General features: G+C 44.8%; 1 protein-coding gene across 1 annotated transcript in view; it reads left to right on the plus strand.

Annotated features, from left to right (window-relative positions):
* The first annotated feature begins 12,117 nt into the window (after window positions 1–12,117).
* Window positions 12,118–13,292, plus strand: part of CTNNA2 (catenin alpha 2) — a 678,629-nt gene continuing 677,454 nt past the window's right edge. Inside the window, exon 1 of the mRNA XM_054989920.1 lies at window positions 12,118–12,185. The gene's annotated coding sequence lies outside the window, so the exon portion shown is untranslated. The remainder of the gene's footprint in view (window positions 12,186–13,292) is intronic.

Genomic DNA, 13,292 nt, shown 5'->3' on the forward strand with positions numbered 1-13,292 from the left:
AAACATTCAGCTCCGGTAGGGTTGGGCCATTTTGCTGTCCTGGAATAATCAGGCACTAAGTAGCAAATTAATCTTTTCTCCTTTTGGATTGCAATGTGTCCTTTGGAGCTGTATGGCCCAATGACTTTTTACGGTCTATGCACCTGCGCCTGGACAATCATATTAATCACATGCTGTGTTTGTGGCTTTTGGGGTAGTACAAAGAGTCCTAATGAAGTTTGGCATTTTTTGAGTGTTTGAGATGTTTCACATACGTTATCTTGCTGTTCCAGCCAGGTAATGCAGCAAGCATTATCACCCCAGTATTGTAGATGGGGGTGGGGGTTAAAAGACAAAATGACATCCCTGAGACCACATCATGAGGGCATAGTTAGATGAGAGCTGAACAAAGAATTTACTGGTTCATGCCCTTAGTATCTGGGCTTTACCTGCCTATAAATGACCTACTGTGAAGCAATCAGTGGACATATCCAATGATGTGTTATTGGAAATGAAAATTACACAGAGGCAAGGCTTTTTTTCAGCTGGAACGCGGTGGAACGGAGTTCCGGCACCTCTTGAACATGGTCACATGGCCGGTGGCCCCACCCCGATCTCCAGACAGAGTGGAGTTTACATTGCCTTCTGCACCGTGGCGTGGAGGGCAATCTAAACTTCCCTCTGTCTGGAGATCAGGGGGCGGGGCCACCGGTCATGTGACCATTTTCACCAAGGGCGATTTAAACTTTAACCCCCCCCTTGTGCCGGCTGACCCAAATTAACATCATCGTGAGGTCCTGAGTTCCACCACCTCTTTTCCCAGAAAAAAGCCCTGCACAGAGGAGTTCCACTTGTGCCAGCCATAGCCATAGAGTTACATCAATGCAGCACTTAGTATACTTTTAGGGACTTAGAAGGATGCATCTCTCTTTAGGATTCCACTGTTGCTTTTTTGCAAAAGGAGTGGATTAAATATTATGTACCCTAACCTGGATAGCCCAGGCAAGCTGGATCTCGTTAGATCTTGGAGGCTAAGCAGGGTCAGTTCTTGGATGGGAGACCACTACGGGAGTCTGCACAGGAAGGCGGTGTCAAACCGCCTCTGCTTGCCACTTACCTGGAAAGCCCCTTGCTGGGGTTGCTGTCAGTTGTGACTTGAAGGCATTTTATACACACACACACACACACACATATTGAGATGGGTATTCTTTTATGATCCAACTTGAGGTCTTTGGGGGGAAGGGGGAATATACGTGTTTTAAATAGACAAATGGGTGGCAACAGCTACTACAGTCAACTGGTCTGGGGCTTCATGTCCTATTTGGGCAAAGGGGAAGCCTCCCTTTTTCATATGCCTCAGAGTTTGGAAGTTAAATCCCGTTTTTCATTCCTTGGAAAAACAAAGGAGGCCAAGATGGCTTTGTCTGGAGCCCGTGAACATACATTGATAGATTTCTGAGCATAATGTAAGCAATGGGCCATAGAGACGTAGGGTAGGTTGGTTAGTCGTTTTCTTGAATCTTGCAAATTTATGCAATTCTCTTCTCCTCTATTTTATCTGTGCAAGAACCTTTTGAGTTAAGTTAGGCTAAGAGAGAGAGCCTGCTTCAAGATCACATATGGCAGAGTAAGGATTCAAACTCAGATCTTTCTACTCCTGGCCTGACCCCCTAATCTACACTGATCACAAAAGGAAGCTACAAGAGAAACTGCTGTTAGGTGCTCTGAGTCCATAGGATAGAGTAGGATATTCAACAAATAAAGCTACTAGCGTTCCTTTCCAAAGGCATATCCCAATACGGATAGAGGCTTCTGCACAGAAATATTCCCTACTGCAATACTGTGCAATCGATGCGATGTCTGAGGGAGTTTTGAAGAAATTGCATTTTCCTGGAGGTAAAACATTGTGATTTCCCTGCAACAGAAATGCTATTTTGGAGGAAAGCCCCGGATTCCCCTTGGATAAAGAGATACAGATTGTGCAATGCATTGTCTGGAAAAGATTGACCCCCTCACCCTCAGCTAGGGGCTAGAAACCTACCTAGAAATCGTCACAACCATGGAACAATACTCATCTATTGAAAATGGGAACGGCTGGGCCACTTGCCTGAAATGGGAAAAGATAAAAAATGATTGTATTCTTTACAGAGACATAAAAAGGTGATGTCAGATAAATCATCTCATAAACACATGACTGCATACATTTGCAAGTTGGTCCTTCTTTCATTCCCTGTCGCAGTCATAGATTGCATATGGCATGCTTTAGTTGTGTATTATTTGTACGGTACAGTGCAACCCTAAGTCTATTTATTCACGAATAAATACCAGTAAAGTTCATGAGACGTGAGCCATAGCTCAGGCGAACTAAGCTGCTGAAGCACAGCATGTCAGGAGAAATGATCTTCCAGTTATGTAGGTCCTAGGTGATAAATTGATTTGGAATATATGCGTGCAAAGGTTCCTTAACTTGAATCCATTCAGTTCTGTACTGTCAGTCTGATTATCAAAATCTGAGGCGGGGCACTTTGCAAACCTTGCTTCCTAAAATCCATTTTATCTAGGGATGCCGGGTGCTGAACGTGGAATCTTGGGCATGCAAAGAAGATGCTTTTACTACTGAGCTTTGGCCCCTTCTACTTACCTAGAAAAAAAGCATAATCAAACCCAAAGAGACATACAGTTATTCCAGTCTAAGCCCACTGAAATAATTGGTCTTAGACTGCATGCTATTGTACTTTGGTCACATCCTGAGAAGACAAGATTCTCTGGAAAAGTCAATAATGCTAAGAAAAGTAGAAGGCAGTAAGGAAAGAGGAAGATGGCTTGACTCAATACAAGATGGCTTGACTAAAACAAGATGGCTTGACTCAATAAAAGAAACCACATCCTCCAGTTTGCAGGATCTGAGCACATCTGTTAATGATAGGACGTTTTGGAGGTCTTTCATTCACAGGGTCGCCATAGGTTGGAGGCAACTTGATGGCACATAACATATGCACACACAGAGACTGGATCCAGTGGAGTTAGCCGTGTTAGTCTGTGGTAGCAAAATAGAAAAAAAGTCCAGTAGCACTTTTAAGACTAACCAACTTTACTGTAGCATAAGCTTTCGAGAATCTCAGTTCTCTGTCAGATGCATGGAGGGTAAGAAGAAACTGGTCAGATATATAGGTGGAGAGGGGAGGGGGGAGTAGATGCAATCAATAGCTTCTGGTAATGGGATCAGTTTGCTTCTGATAATGAAATCAGTTCCTTCTGATAATGAGATAACCATTCATAGTCCCTATTCAATCCAAGCCTGACTGAGTCAAATTTACATATGAATTCCAATTCAGCAGCTTCCCATTGGATTCTGTTTTTGAAAGGTTTCTGTTGAACTACAGAAGTTCAACTTAAGTCTTTGATGGAATGTCCTGGTAGATCGAAGTGTTCTCCCACTGGTTTCTGGATGTTGCCATTTTTAACATCAGATTTGTGTCCATTTATACGTTTTGCGCAGAGGTTGGCTGGTTTGTCCAATGTACAGAGCAGATGGGCATTGTTGGCACATGAGAGCATATATCATGTTGGAGGATGAGCAGCTGTAAGAGCCAGAGATACTGTAGTTGACGCCATTGGGTCCTGTAATTGTATTTCCTGGGTAGATATAAGGGCAGAGCTGGCATCTGGAGTAACTCTGTTTAGGATTACACTGATAATTTTGAGTTAACTTGCATAGGAAGAAGCTACAATCTGAAGATAAGCAAGGTTCAAGTCCAGTAGCACCTTAGAGACATGAATCTTGCTCTTCTACTACAGACCAACACGGCTACCCAACTGAATTCTGAAGACCTTCCTGTGAAAATCAGTTCCATTAAAACAAACTGTATGATCATTCAAGTAGGACGTTATTCCTTTCTTAATAAGCCATAAAGATATTCCAAATAGAGACCAAACGTGTTTCTAAGAGTGGAAAATAGTGTACCCAAGGCAGGTTTGCTAAATATATTCCAGACTTCTTAAACAACATTGCTAATGGCAAACAATGGTGGGTTGCTTACGTATCGTTCTTGTGTTATAACTAGAGGAAGGACCACCCACCTAACGGGGAAAAAAACCCCTCAAAACCCCCCAAAATGGGGCTCTGTAGGAAAAACATTCATAATAGAAAGGGCTACAAAATAAATGCTTTGAAGGGGAGGAATTGTATTTTGTAGGAGCTGCTACACAGAAGAAATGACGCTATCTGCCTTCAGTGATTCTCAGCTTCTTAAAAGGGTCTTGGATACTAAAATCACTTCAAAAAGGATGTGGCCAAAATCGAGAGGGTGCAGAGGAGAGCGACGAGAATGATCAGGGGTCTGGAGACTGAGCCCTATGAGGAAAGGCTGAGGGCCTTGGGAATGTTTAGTTTGGAGAAGAGGAGATTGCTGTCTTTAAATATTTGAAAGGCTGTCATTTGGAGGAGGGCAAGGAGCTGTTCCAGTTGGCAGCAGAGGGTAGGACCCGAAGCAACGGGCTTAAATTACATGCACAAAGGTACCGGCAGGATATTAGGAAAAACTTTTTCACAGTCAGAGTAGTTCAAAAGTGGAATCAGCTGCCTCGGGAGGTGGTGAGCTCCCCTTCACTGGCAGTTTTCAAGAAGAGGCTGGACGAATACTTGTCAGAGATGCTTTAGGCTGATCCTGCACTGGGCAGGGGGTTGGACTAAATGGTCTCTATGGCCCCTTCCAACTCTATGATTCTATGAAATGAGGGATGGAGGGGTTCCCAGCTTCCCTCTCAAATAAACTACATCTACTGCTTGCCTTCCAGCTACACAAGCTAAGTCAAAGTCCTTGGTTGCTCTGAATGACAGGTTGTTCAAAATTCGACAAGGGGGAACGGAATGACTGAGGGCATGACGAGGGACCCAGAGTGCCAAACCTCCGCTTGTTGACGACTCCTTGAACAACACTCGTTTTAAATGCCTTGTGAGGTCTGATAGCTAAAATGTCACCCGCTGGGCTGCTAACGCTAATACCTGTCACTCTGAGATCCTGAGACATCAGGAGAATTGTTGCAAATAAGACAAGAATGGACTTGATTAAGTACCAGGCTTCAATCTGAGGTGTGAAACCTGCGGAACTTGAGACAGTCGGTAGAGGCCCACGATTGAATGCTCCTCCATTAAAAAAAAATCATCAAAATAATGAAATACGTTTTGAGAGATTCTCATTTGAGAAACGAGAAATGAGAGCCAGTTTGGTGTAGTGGTTAAGAGCAGTGGGACTCTACTCTGGAGAACCAGGTTTGATTCAGTCATCCCTGAAGCTCATCAGATAATATTGGGCTAGTTACTTTGCTACAGCCCAACCTACCTCACAGGGTGGTTGTGAAGATAAAACAGAGAAGGGGAGAACTGTGTTGAGGACAGGGAAAAAAAATCTGACCAAGAGGTCAAATTTATTAGCAAATGTATAGTGATTTAGGTTGGGAAAATGGTATAGGGAAAGTTTTTTAAAAATTAAAATGCTCTTCTACAACAATGGCCTTCTGTAACAATGGCCTTCTCTTGCAGCTCCACCCAGTTTAGACTTTGCCTCCCTGGTACCTGCTTTAACCTTTAAAAAATTGCATGAAATTTGATCACAATTCTCCCGTCTTACTTAGCTTTGCCTTTACTTCTAAGTAAACATGTTTAAGATTGCATTGCAAGCCAAGGTTTGATTAACGAGGGTTTAGGTATGCATCAGTGGTTTGCATGGAACCGGTTTTATTATTATTAGAAGCAGAATAAATTGTACAAATAAGCAACTATAAACAAATTTTCTTTATTTACACATCTGGCTAGCAGAAATTCAGGCTTCTTGGTACAAAATGTAGGCTGCTTGCAGGAAGAGTATAGATTCATTCTTGTTTTGTTTAGCATAGCTTATATATAGCCTTGCAAGCCATGCCAGAATACATAATCTCCTTCACCTTCCATCTAACATTTAGGCTGTGTACACGTTTGGATTTTGCGTTAGATGGGGAAAATAATTAGGGGCTTATATGTGATCCATGTACAACAGTTGAATTAAAAGAAACATTGCAAGCTGAGTGAAAGGCCACTACATTAATGTTGCCATAGGTGGTCCTTTCACTTGCAGTAGTGAGCCAGTTCGGTGTAGTGGTTAAGAGTGGCAGGACTCTAATCTGGAGAGCCGGGTTTGATTCCCCACTCCTCTGCTTGAAGCCAGCTGGGTGACTTTGGGTCAGTCACAGCTCTCTTAGAGCTCTCTCAGCCCCACTCACCTCACAGGGTGACTGTTGTGGGGATAAGAATAACAGACTTTGTAAACTGCTCTGAGGGGGTGTTAAGTTGTCCTTAAGGGCAGTATATAAATTGAATATTATTATTAAATTCTGAGGCAGACAAAATCCTCTCAATGCATCAATGAATTATCTTTCACTACTCATTGCAAGATGCAATCTGGGTGCTGATAAATTGCTAAACTGGATGACTTGAGGTTTCACAGCATTTGTGGCAACCTTAAGCAACCTGTGCGAACCGGTAAATGCCAATAAGCAGTATTCCCACCTAACCTTGGGACCAATGGCCGACATTATTGCAAAATCTAGAAATGCATCCCAGCTGGAATTGTTGTTTCTTGCGTCACGCTAATCATAGAAGATTAACATTAGGAAGGGTAGCTTTTGGGGATAAAGAGCAATTTAACGGCATCATCTATAGGAGCTGGAAAAGACAGCCAGGAACAATCTCCAGCTTTCGAAACATGATAAAGAAAATGTTGCTTTCTCAATCATTCTCTCTGCAGATGCAGCGATATTAGCTTCGGCTCTCAAGGCTGCTTTGTAGCTAACAAGAACAAGTATTTTGTTTCAATTTCACTGAGGCAGTTAATAGTAATCAAAGGCCATCATGCCTTGTTTCTAACTAGGTCTTATCATAATGGAGATAAACATTTTCTTCTCCGTAGCCCATGGCTGCCTGGAGACCGAGAAAAGAAAAGCACTCCCACTTTAAAATTGTATAAGGGATTCAATCAAATTAGTTTGACAGGGGTTCCCGAAAGCGATGCAGGAGGTTTGGTTTCCAGCAATTCTGACATTACGCATTCAGAAAGAGTAAAATTGGGCTGTCATAAGGGGAATGACACGTGGTATGTCCATATATAAATATGGTCCATAAAAGTCACCTGTGACTAAGGACGGAATTACAATAAATGTTTTCAGGGAAGAATAAATAACATCATCCTTCCGCCGGCAAGTCAGTTTGCTGATTGAGGTCCTTTTGTTTGGGTTGCCATTACCCATTGGCAGTTACCATGAAGTTTCCTTGTTCTGAATCAGACCTTTGGTCCTTCAAGGTCAGTATTGTCTACTGAGACTGGTAGTGGCTCTTGAGAGTTTCAGGTAGACGTCTTTCACAGCACCTATTGCTTGGTGAGCCAGTTTGGTGTAATGGTTAATAGCGGCAGGACTAATATGGAGAGCCAGGTTTGATTCCCCACTCCTCCGCTTGAAGCCAGCTGGGTGACCTTGGGTCAGTCACAGCTTTTAGGAGCTTTCTCAGCCCCACCCACCTCACAGGGTGATTGTTGTGAGGATAATAATAGCATACTTTGTAAACTGCTCTGAGTGGGCATTAAGTTGTCCTGAAAGGCGGTATATAAATCGAATGTGATTATTGTTGTTGTTGTTGTGCTTTTGAAAAGCAGTCGAGAATGGCTTACAATTGTAATCAATACAGACAAGCAATTTTTTTCTAAAGTCAACAGATAAAATGATAAAACCTCAGTATAAAATAAATAGTATATATCACAACAGAAGCAATCATAAACACCAAGGCCATTTCCACACGTCCTTCAAGGGAGGGCCCACTCACCGAACGCTGTTTTGTTGTGGGGATAATAGTGACATACCTTGTACACCACTCTGAGTGGGCATTAAGTTGTCCTGAAGGGCGGTATATAAATTGAATATTATTATTACAATATTATTATTATGGTCCTTTTAATTGGAGGTGCTGGGGATTGAATTTGAGACCTTCTGCTCTTCCACTTTGCCATGGCCCTTCCCCTAATGTATGACCACAAACTCTCATGCTTTGCATTTTGACTGCCTAAATCCCATCTACCCAAATGTCCCACATGCTTCCTGTGATATCTTTTATGGGTTCACCCCTCTTGCCTGACCTTTTGAGCCAAGTATTTCATTCATTTATTGGACAACCCACCTTTCCTCCAAGGATTTCTCGGTTATATATATGAGATTATCCCGTTTGTTCCTTCCCCTATGAAGTAGGTTACACTGAAAAAGTGAAACTGGCAAGTTTCATCAGTGGGCAACAATTTATAAACCCAGTTTTCTCCAGTTGGAAGTTTAACAGAGTAACTCTGAGTAACTCTGCTTAGGATTGCACTGTAAGACTCTAACCATTATTTCACTCATGCCACAAAATTGTGAGGTAAGAAATCACAGTCAAGGAGTTCTTACTTTAAAACCATTGGTGCATGCCTTATATCTCAGGCACCCAATTTCTTTTCTCAGCCCATGACTACAAAACTTGCCACGGGGGCCATCTGTCTTAATTGTGGCAAATAGGATCTGAATACACATTCTCTTTCTGGAAAACCAATGTTTTAGAATATAGACAATATGTATTCACCACAATTTAACAAGTATGTATCATGTCTTCACCCATTACCTATACAACTCTCTGCCTCATTGGGTTCGAATGTTTTATAAAATGATAAGTGTGAGTGTTTGACCTCAGAACAGTCAATAAATTAACCCGTAAGGATTAATCTACAAAAAAATACAATCAAGTAATCAGATAACATATTTTTAATATAAATACATATGAGACACCTCAGAAAATGGGCACTGCCTTAGAAGGAGCCATTCCCCTCTCTCCTACATACCATAAAGGAATGCCTTGGGACCAAAAAATGGGGACATAGAATGATAATGTTGTAGACTTAGGAGTGGATTAAAGGTTTAAAATTACTCTTTAATGTAGGGACAGCCTGTGACTCACGCTCTCTCTTTTTTAAAATTAAATTTTATTCAGTTTTAACAGAAAGACACAAAACATAAACGGAATGGCAAGACCCAAAAGAGACATCAACACTTCCCAAACCACTGACATGCTCGCACAGATCTCACTAGAGTTGAAGACATAGGAATGGTGAGTATTCTCTCTTTCTTGATAAATACATATCTGTCTCCTCCCCACTATCAACATCTGAAGGGAAAATAGAAAGCAGCAGGTGATGCAGCAGCCAGGTCAGCAGAAGTCTTGGGAACAGGACTTCAGGTGTGGACAGCTCCATCCTTTAATTCTCTGCATCTTCCGTTTTTCCGGTGCATAGTGAAAAATGGCCTCTCTCCAACGCTGGCAAGTAAAATCCTACTACTCCATCCGTCAGGCGGAGATTTGGAAGTCACTTCAAGGACAGTTACCATTCATTGAATGGTATATTGTTATGGATTTGAATGGCAAGTTGCTTTGGGAGCCAAGGGGAGTGTTCAAAAAGCGGTTTATAAATAGAAGAAGGATCTAGAGAAATCAATATCTTTCTACTATTTTAGCATATTGACAGTGAAATCCTAAGAATGCCTTCTTGGGAATAAGCCCTATTGAAGAGACTCAACATTCTAACTAGATACTTGCCTAGGATGTTTTTACTGGTATATTTTAATTACTTTCGTTCTAATGTTGATTTATTGCTGCAATTCTTTAATTTTATTGTTAGCAATAAAGACCTGGGGGCCTTTTTTACTGAAAGGTGGCACACAAAGGCACAAAAATGAATACAATATTTAAAAACAGATATCCCTGTATATACACACATGTATGGGTATCTGTAACACACACAGAGATACATATATGTATACAGATATACATATATCTGTAGTCCACACACCCATACATATACACACATGTATGGGTATCTCTCTCCCCGTTTCTCCCTCTCTCACACACACACAATTCCCTGGATGCAGCAGAAAGAGGTGATAGCATCGTCTCTCTTGGAACCAAACTGGCTCCACAATTTCCTGGAAGAGTCTTCTGCAACAACCATTATAGAACAGTTGTACAAGTGACTCCGAGTGTATACTTGAATATAGTTGTTTTCCTTTTCCTGTTCCGTCCCTTTTTCCTTCTGTGGTGCATGCATTTGTATCAACTGGAAAACAATTTGAAGGCAGTGGCAGACAGGCAGAATTAAAAATGTAACAAAACTCTGCATGCACATTTGTGTGCGTCTGTGAGTGAAGAGATGCTATGGTTGCCAACCTCCAGGTGGGGCCTGTAAATCTCCCAGAATTACAACCCATATCTTGGCTACAGAGAGAAGTCGTCCTAAAGCAAACAGCTGCTTTGGAAGGTGGACTCTATGGCACCCTGCCAAATCTCCAGGAATTTTCCAACTCAAAGCTGGCATCTCTAATAGACGCATGTACATCTATTTATTGATCAGTCAATAGATTGATCTGCCCCGTGGCACGGAGTGGTAAACTGCAGTACTGCAGCCCAAGCTCTGCTCACGACCTGAATTTAATCCTGGTGGAAGCCGGGTTCAAGTCGCTGGCTCAAGGTTGACTCAGCCTTCCCTCCTTCCGAGGTCGATAAAATGAGTACCCAGTTTCCTGGGGGTAAAGTGTAGATGACTGGGGAAGGCAATGGCAAACCACCCCATGACAAGTCTACCAAGAAAACGTCATGATGCGACGTCCCCCCATGGATCAGTAATGACTTGGTGCTTGCACAGGGTGCTTGCACCTTTACCTTTTTAAACCAATAGATATAGATACATAAATGCCCAGGTATTCAAGAGGTGTCTGCTGGTTCTGTGAAGACCAGTAACATTTATCCCAGCATACATTTTGGTAAGTCTTTAAGGTGCTACGGAGATCCTGTACAATGATGCTGTACAGACTATTAGGACCACACCTTTGCATTGTACACACAAGTGTACATGAGTGCATGCACATACATATCTGCACACACAGGTACATATATATATCTATATTTCTTCATACATACATAATTATAATTCCACATACATACGCCTGCATGTTTATACATGGGGACAACCCTTAGGATTGCCAACTTCAGGCTCAGAAATACCTGGAGATTTGGGGGTGGAGCCTGGAAGGGCAGTGGAGGGGCTTCAACAGGTCATAGTTTGCCCCCAAAGTATCATGTAGGGTTTCCAATCTCCAGGTGGGCCTGGAGAGCTCCCTGAATGGCAACGGATCTCCAGGCCAAAGAGATCAGTTCCCCTGGGAAAAATGGCTGCCTTGGAGGGTGGGGTCTAAGACATCTTGCTGAGGTCCCTCCCAGCCTCCCACCCTCTTCAGCCCCCCCCCTTAAATCTCCACAAATTTGCCATCCTGGAGATGGCAACTCTAGCTAAGAGAGATATCTCAGTGGGTTATTAGGGTTGCCAGCTCCAGGTTGGGAAATTCCTGGAAATGTTGGCAGTAGAGCCTGAGGAAGAGCTGGCGCTCATCAGGGCATATATAAACCCATAGTCCATCCTCCCATGTAGCCATTTTCTCCAGGGGAACTGCTCTGTGTGGCCTGGAGATAGGGTTGCCAGCCTACAGCTGGCAGCTGGAGATCTCCTGGAATTTCAACCCCGCTGAGGTCCCTCCCCCCTCCAAACCTCCCCCTTTCCAGGCTCCATCCCCCGAATCTCCAGGAATTTCCGAACCTGGAACTGGCAATCTTACCTGGAGACCAGTTGCCATTCTCCAGCCACCCCCTGGAGGTTGGGATCCCACCCTCCCTAGCTGCCATTCCCTCCAGAGGAACTGATCCCCTCGGCTGAAGAAATTCCGGGAGGCTACAGCCACCCCCTGGAGGTTGGCAAGATGCCCTCCCCCGCGCTCCCAGCGCGCGGCCGCCGCTTAGCAACGGTCCCCAACTGCCGGCGGCGCCGGCGCCTGCGCAGTGGCCCCCGGGCGGCCGGCCTGCCTGAGGTCGCGGCGCTGCCCCGGCGCCCTTCTCGGTCGGGGCATCGCCTCACCTGCCGCCGCCATCCCCGCGTCGCCTCCGCGCAGGCGCAGTGAGCCGCGCCTTTCTCCTCACGGAAGGCGGCGACGGAGGCGGGGCAGGGAGGCGGGCGGCGCTGAAGGGAGCCCGGAGCCCGGCGTCGCTCCTTCTGTCGAGCCGGGAAGGAGGAGGCGAGGGCGGCTCTCCGACCCACCCGCCGAGCCGAGCCGAGGTGAGGCCGGGGCAGGGCGCAGCATCCTCTCCCTGCCTCCCGTCCCTTCTCCCCTCGCCGCCCGCGGCTCCCCCCGTCCCTCCCCTCCTCCCGCCCCCCATCTGTCACCTTCCCTTCGCCCCATCCCTCCATCCTTTGTGTCCGGCGTCTCCCCGTCTCCACCTCGCAGGCAGTCCCCCCGCCTCTATTCACCCGTCCCCCGTGCCCTGTTGGGGGGGGTCATTTTCTCCCCCCGGCCTGGGTCTCTCTTCTGCCGTGGCACACACAATCCCCCCCCTCTCTTTCTCTCTCTCACACACACACACACGCGTGCTTATGCACACAGGCAGGGAGCATCCCTAGGCAGGACTGCTCAGAAAAAGAGCCCCGTGTTGTTCAGCGGGGCTTACTCCCAGGAAAAGGTCCTTAGCATTGCAGCTTCTGTGTTATTCAGTGGGGCTTACTCCAAGGAAAGCATTGCAGCCTCTGTGTTATTCAGTGGGGCTTACTCTCAGGAAAGGGTCCTTAGCATTGCAGCCTCTGTGTTATTCAATGGGACTTACTCTCAGGAAAGCATTGCAGCCTCTGTGTTATTCAGTGGGGCTTACTCTCAGGAAAGGGTCCTTAGCATTGCAGCCTCTGTGTTATTCAATGGGACTTACTCTCAGGAAAGCATTGCAGCCTCTGTGTTATTCCGTGGGGCTTATTCTTAGGAATGGGTCCTCATTGCAGCCTCTGGGTTATTCAGTGGGGCTTAGGAAAGGTTCCTTAGGATTGCAGTCCTCTTGTTATTCAACGGGGCTTACTCTCAGGAAAGTGTTCTTAGGATGGCAGCTCCTGTGTTCTCCACTGGGGTTTACTCCCAGGAAAGGGTCCTTAAGTTTGCAGCCTTCTCTCCCCCCCACCCGTTATTCAGTGAGGTTTACTCCCATGAAAAGGGTCTACAGCTGTCATCCCTCAGTACGCCCCTCCCAGTCTTTCCCCCATCCTCTAACAAAAAAAGGCTTGCTTTGAATAAGTGGTCATTTTTGTATCCTTATTGTTTGTGCAATAGAAAGGATGTGCAATAGGCTGGGGAGGGTATATGTGTGTCTGCAATCCAGTTCTTATGATTTTAGTTCCTCATCT

The sequence above is a fragment of the Eublepharis macularius genome, chromosome 10 (assembly GCF_028583425.1).
Source record: "Eublepharis macularius isolate TG4126 chromosome 10, MPM_Emac_v1.0, whole genome shotgun sequence".
NCBI lineage: Eukaryota > Metazoa > Chordata > Lepidosauria > Squamata > Eublepharidae > Eublepharis > Eublepharis macularius.